Here is a 6,499-nt window from a genome sequence, read left to right as displayed (position 1 = left end):
TGTGTGAAAAACATGTTTCCTATGCTTTAAAAATATTAATTTTAATTATCCTTTATTACAATTCGATGCCGTGATTTGTGTGTTTAGTGTCTCAGATCTCATAAGGCAGGAATGGCTCAAAGGATAAAAAGGAAACATACAAAAATGGAAGGAAAACATAAAAATGGAGTTTTGAAGAAAAGGCAGTTATGCGAATGCATGGACGACGCGAACGCGTGCCTAGCACGAAAATGCAGCGACGCGAATGCGTGGATGACATGGACGTGCGCTCTGAGCAGAACACAAATGACGCGTATGGTGACAAGGAAAACTCCCAAATGACGCGAACGCGCGAGCCACGCAGACACGTGACAGATGCCACGTACAATAATCTGCAGAAAATGCCCCCAGCGATTTCTGGAACCTTTTTCTGCCCAAATCCAAGCCAGAAACATAGAATATAAGCCAGAGAATGGAGGAATCAAAAGAGAGACAAAGACAACATTCATAATTCATAATTTTAGGTTTTAGATGTAGTTTTTAGAGAGAGAGGTTCTCTCCTCTCTCTTAGAATTTAGGATTAGGATTTCTCTTATTTTAGGATTGCTTCTACAATCACAGGTTTAATGTTCCTTCAATTTACTTTCTACTTTTATTTATTCCAATGCTTTTACTTGTTAATGTTCCTAATTTAAATTATGAATTCCCATGTTAATATTTGAATTTTATTAATTAATATAAATTGAGGTATTTCATATTTGATTTTGCTTTATTTTATTTATGAATGCTTTCAATTCAATTTAGATTTATTTTCCCCTTTTGGCTTTGGTTAAGTAATTTATAATACTTGAGTTATCAAACTCAGCTGTTGTTTGAACATTGGAATTTGCTGATTGATTTGAATTCCAATAACTCTAGTCTTTTCTTAGGAATTGACTAGGACTTGAGGAATCAAATTGATTCATCCACTTAACTTACCTTCATAGTTAGAGGTTAACAAGTTGGGAGCAGAATCCAATTCTCATCACACCTGATAAGGATAACTAGGATAGGACCTAAATTTCTTATACCTTGCCAAGAGTTTTATTATTTATTTAAATTAATTCCTTACAATTTACTTTCTTGCCATTTACTATTCTTGCTTTTAATATTATACATTAAAAAAACCCAAAAATATACTTTTTCCATAACCAATAATAAATCACACTGCCCTGCAACTCCTTGAGAAGACGACCCGAGGTTTAAAAACTTCGGTTATAAATTTTATTGGGTTTTGTTACTTGTGACAACAAAAGTTTTTGTAAGAAGGGATGATTGTTTAGTTTAGAAACTATACTTGCAACGAGGATTTATTGTAAATTCTGAATCATCAATCTTCCGTTCTTCAAACACCGACGCGCGCGCATGGCTCACGCGAGCGCGTGGAATTGAGAAAAATTGCAGCGACATGTGCGCATACCTGACGCGTACGCATGACAAGGAAAATCGCTGAATGACGCGAACGCGTGGACGACGCGTACGCGTGACCTGCGCGATATGGATAATTAACAGAAAATGCTGGGGGCAATTTCGGGCCGCATTTTAACCTAGTTTTCGGCCCAGAAACACAGAATAAAGTAAGGGACATGCAGAGACTCATCACACATCCATACACATAAAAACACATTCAGATACATTGATATTAGGATTACTTTTAGTTTTAGATCTAAATCTAGATTTGCCTTATATTCATAGTTTATGCTTTTGCTTTGAATTTTGGATGTTGAAGAGTCATTACCTCCGTCGAAGTTACTACTTTAGTTTGTTTCCTTATTCCTTTACTCTTTTCAGTTGATCATTGACCCTATTCAGATAAGTACGTTGCATTTTGGATTTATTAATATATAGAGTTACCTTTACTTTTAATTAATTATTAATTCTCTATTTTATTTTATTTCATTTATTATGTCTTCTTATATTTTTATGAGTATAATATGCATGTCAATGGAGTAATTTTTCTACTTGACATAGGGGCTGATTAAGAGGAGACACATGAGTTGGAAGGCTCAAGTGTCGATTAAATTGAACGTTGTTGGCTAGTTTTGTATTTACTAATGCTAGACCTTCCTAAGGGAGAGGACCAGGATTTGCGAATAAGGGTTAGCTTAATCACTTGACTTTCTTTGTTTAGTAAGGGTTAACTAAGTGAAAACAACAACCTTTTTAACACTACACTTAAGAGATCCCAACAAGGATAGAACTTCCAATTAATCATTCCCCGAGTCAAGGCTTTTTATTTAGAATATCAATAATTATTCTTAGTTTATTTTTATTGCTCTAATTTAAAATTATTCAATTTCTCATCATTATTCAATTCTCAAAACTCTTAGAAAATTCCAAGTTAATAAAATAGCACCCTTTCCTGCAACTCATTGGGAGACGACCTGGGATTCATACTCCCAGTATTTTTAATTCTAATTTTTGTGACAACCCTTTTTAAATTGGTGAGGCGGATTTTAGCTGGTTAAGAACTGTACTTGCAACACATTTCGTTTATTAATTTCTTAGCTGGTCAGTTTCGGCCACCCATCAATTTTTGGCACCATTGCCGAGGAGTTGTAATAGTGTGCGAATTTATGGGTTGGAATTTATTTACTTGCATTTTATTTTTTTTTATTACCATGAGCTGTACGTTCCTTTCATTGAATGACGCCTTCACTGCCTGATCAGAGCTTAGCCGCTTTTGATCCTAGAATTGAAAGAACTCTTTCACGTATTAGGTGAGCTCGGCGTCGGTTAGCCTCTGGAGGATTACCCTCTAGGAGGCAGGAGCCCCAGATTTTACCCTGCAAGCATATCAAGCGCGTCATCCAGATCTAGCTACAGATTTTGAACAGAAGACGTCGCTAATCAACTTGATACCCAAGTTTCATGGCTTTCCTGCTCAGGAGCCCATAAAGCACCTCAAGGATTTCCATACAGCCTGTTCTACTGTTAGGCATCATGGTGCAGATGAGACTACTATTCTGCTAATCGCCTTCCCATTTTCTCTTGAGGGAAAGGCGAGGGAGTGGTATTACACTCAATCGGAGGCAGTAGTTACCAATTGGGACACGCTCAGGAGGGAGTTCCTGGACAAATACTTTCCAGCTGAAGTTACAGATAGACTGTGAAAGGAGATCTCCTGCATTATCCAAGGAGAATTAGATACCCTCTACGAATACTGGGAACGTTTCAGGAACCTCTTAGAGTCATGTCCCCACCACAAGATTGATGAGATGGTGTTGAGCAGTTACTTTACTCAAGGAATGAAGCCTCAAGATAAAACTACATTAGATGCTGCAAGTAGTGGCTCTCTGAAGAAGTACAAGACAGCGACAAAAGCGTGGCAGCTGATCACTGATCTAGCTGAATCTACCCGGAACACTAGACATAGGACCAACCATCCTAGAACTGTTGCGGAGGTGTCCTCTAGTGGTGAGACTGCTGCTTTCACTAAAGCTCTGGGAGAGGTGACCAATCTACTGAAGCAGATAAATCTGAATCAACAACAATCTCATCCTTCCTCACCCCAACATAGTCAACAACTGGTTCCTCAGAGGGTATACGGGATATGTGCTGATTATAGTCATTATACTGATGAGTGTCTACAGCTCCAACAAGAGGACAACACCTTGGCATCTTCTCACAATTTCTATGACCGCCCAAATCAATGCTCCTATCAACAAGGCGGCAACTACAACCAAGATGGGAACTATAACCAAAGTTGGCAAGACAACTCCAACCATGGCTGGAGAGATAATTCTAAACCATGGCTGGAGGGACAAATATAACAGAGAAGGCAGAGACAACTAGGGAAATCAAAGGTGGAATAATAACAACAACAGACAGCAGAACCAGAACCAACCTTACAGAGCGCCTCACCTAAGGCAATCACAAGCACCTCAGAATAACCAACAACAGACCCCTCAAAACACTTACCCCTCCTCTTCTAATGATGAGTTGCTTCAGTCCCTTGCACAAGGACAAAAGACCATGGAAAGTACACTTAACAGTCTAACTTCAGCTATACAAGCTCTCGTCTCCCAGATGGGATCATCGAATACTTCTAACACTCAACCTGCAAGCTCCAGTGGAATTCCCTCTCAACCCTTACCCAATCCCAAGGGTGGCATCAATGCCATCACTTTGAGGTCCAGAACCACACTTGAAGAGAGGAATCTGGAGGAGCCAAGCCCACAAGATATTGAAGAAGAAGATGAAGACATGGTTGAAGTGAAGGATGTTGAAGAGGAAGATGAAGTGCAAGACATGGTTGAAGAAAAAGCAGCTCAACCGAAGAGTGGAAAACCCAAGCAAGCTAAAACTATAAGAGACGCCATTCCTATCCCATTTCCACACCTTGCAAGGAAGTCCAGAAAACAGATGGAACTTAATCTTAAAATGGTAGAAATCTTCAAAAAGGTTGAGGTAACTATTCCCCTTTTTGATGTTATTCAGCAAGTACCTAAATATGCAAAATTTCTAAAGGATCTGTGCATACATAAGGATAAGATTAATGAACTAGAAAATATTCCTTTAGGTAGTTCCATATTTGCTTTAATGGGGTGACCCAGGACCATGCATGGTTAACTATACCATTGGGGGTGTAATATTTTCTGACTGCATGTGTGATTTTGGAGCATATGTTAGTATAATGCCTTTGTCCATATATGATGCTTTAAGGCTCCCTCCTTTAAAAAGGTCGGCAGCTCGTTTTGTGTTAGCAGATAAGAGCATTATTAAAGTGGCTGGAATTGCTGAGGACGTGCTGGTGAGCATTAAGGGCTCACATTTCCCATTGAATTTTATATCCTGGAGATGCCTTAAAATAACTCAGGGAAGCTGTTCATATCCTGAGTCAAGCTGTCCAACCCGGGATGTTTAGCGACAAGCCAACCTACCCCTTCAGGTCAAACTATCCGACCTCTTCACAAAGAGCTCGGACAAAATGCCACAGAGGCCCAAGAAGGCCCAAACGAAGGAACACAGCCCAATCCAAAGGCAGCCCAAGCCTACAGAGAGAAGGGCGGTTCCCTTGAAGATATCACCCAAAGATAAGATAAGATAAGATAACTAACTTATCTTATCTAAAAAGGTCACTTCTCACCATTATAAATACACTGGAGCACCCAGGTATAACTCATACTCTGATTCTACTAAAAACCTGTATAATACCCATGCTAACTTAAGCATCGGAGTCTCTTGCAGGTACCACCACCCTCCGGTGACGAAGGATCAGCATCACCAACAAGTCCAACAAGTCAGACATGGCGGCTCCGGCCACCACCCACAAGTCGGACACATCAGCACCGACCAGCACAGAAGATCTCGTCCGAGATCGACCTACAGTTTCAGGTAAGCCTCGGAACATTGGCACCGTTGCCAGAGAACCTGGAAGTCATCCCACCATCATGGCGGACAACCATGACAACGACCACGATTCAGATCTAGAAGATAGAACGCCGCACAAGAATGCAGACACTACACCAAAAGATACTCCTCAACCTAACAAAAACGGCAATTCACCAACTATGGAAGCCATAGAGGCACTCCAGGATCGCTTGAAACATCTAAAAAAGGGGCGGAGCATCAACGGGAAGCTGAGAAAAACCTACAAAGGGAAATAAGACAACGCCGCGAGTTAAAGGACAAATTCCTAAAACTTGAAGCAGATCTCAAGGCCAAAAATATTCGATCCGATCACGAAGACGGCTCCCACAAAAAATCAAGACCCATTCACCAAGGAGATCATGAAAGCTAAAAGTCCCAAAGGACTTCAAAGCTCCCGACGTGATCCCGTACGATGGCACATCGGATCCAAGCCATCATCTTAGCAATTTCAGAAGCAGGATGTATCTCACTGACGCCTCGGATGTTATTTGATGCAAAGCCTTCCCGACTACTCTAACAAAGCATGCCTAGACACGCAAAGTCTGCCAACAGAAGCAGCTATCATGGGTCTCATTAATGGCCTGCGAGAAGGACCTTTCAACCACTCAATATCCAAGAAGCACCCAACATCTCTAAAGGAAGTTCAAGAAAGGGCGAAAAAATATATCAATATGGAGCAGAACTCCCGATTGGGAGACAGCTCAAAAACCAGATTCTGCTAACCCACCACAGGACAAGGATAAAGAGTTCAGGAAGAAAGAAGACCAACCCACTGAGAAACCTATCTCTTGTGGATGTTTAACGAGAAATACGCAACACTGAGAAGATCTCACCACATCGCCCAATCAAAAGCATAAAGGAGAAAGAGGTCGGACGAGTTGAAGATCCACCTCACAACAAAGAGGTCGGACGAGTTAAAGGTCCACCTCACACCAAAGAGGTCGGGCGAGTTAAAGGTCCACCACACACCGAAGAAGTCGGACTAGTGGAACATCCACCTCACACTAAAGAGGTCGGACAAGTTGAACGTCTACCTCACCCCCCTAAGAGACGCGTTCATATGATAAATAGAGGATTCGCAGGAGGTTCGATCTCCAAATCATCTTGC

This window comes from Arachis hypogaea, chromosome 17, assembly GCF_003086295.3.
Source record: "Arachis hypogaea cultivar Tifrunner chromosome 17, arahy.Tifrunner.gnm2.J5K5, whole genome shotgun sequence".
Taxonomy (NCBI): Eukaryota; Viridiplantae; Streptophyta; class Magnoliopsida; order Fabales; family Fabaceae; genus Arachis; species Arachis hypogaea.
Note: the sequence above shows the minus strand (reverse complement) of the source record.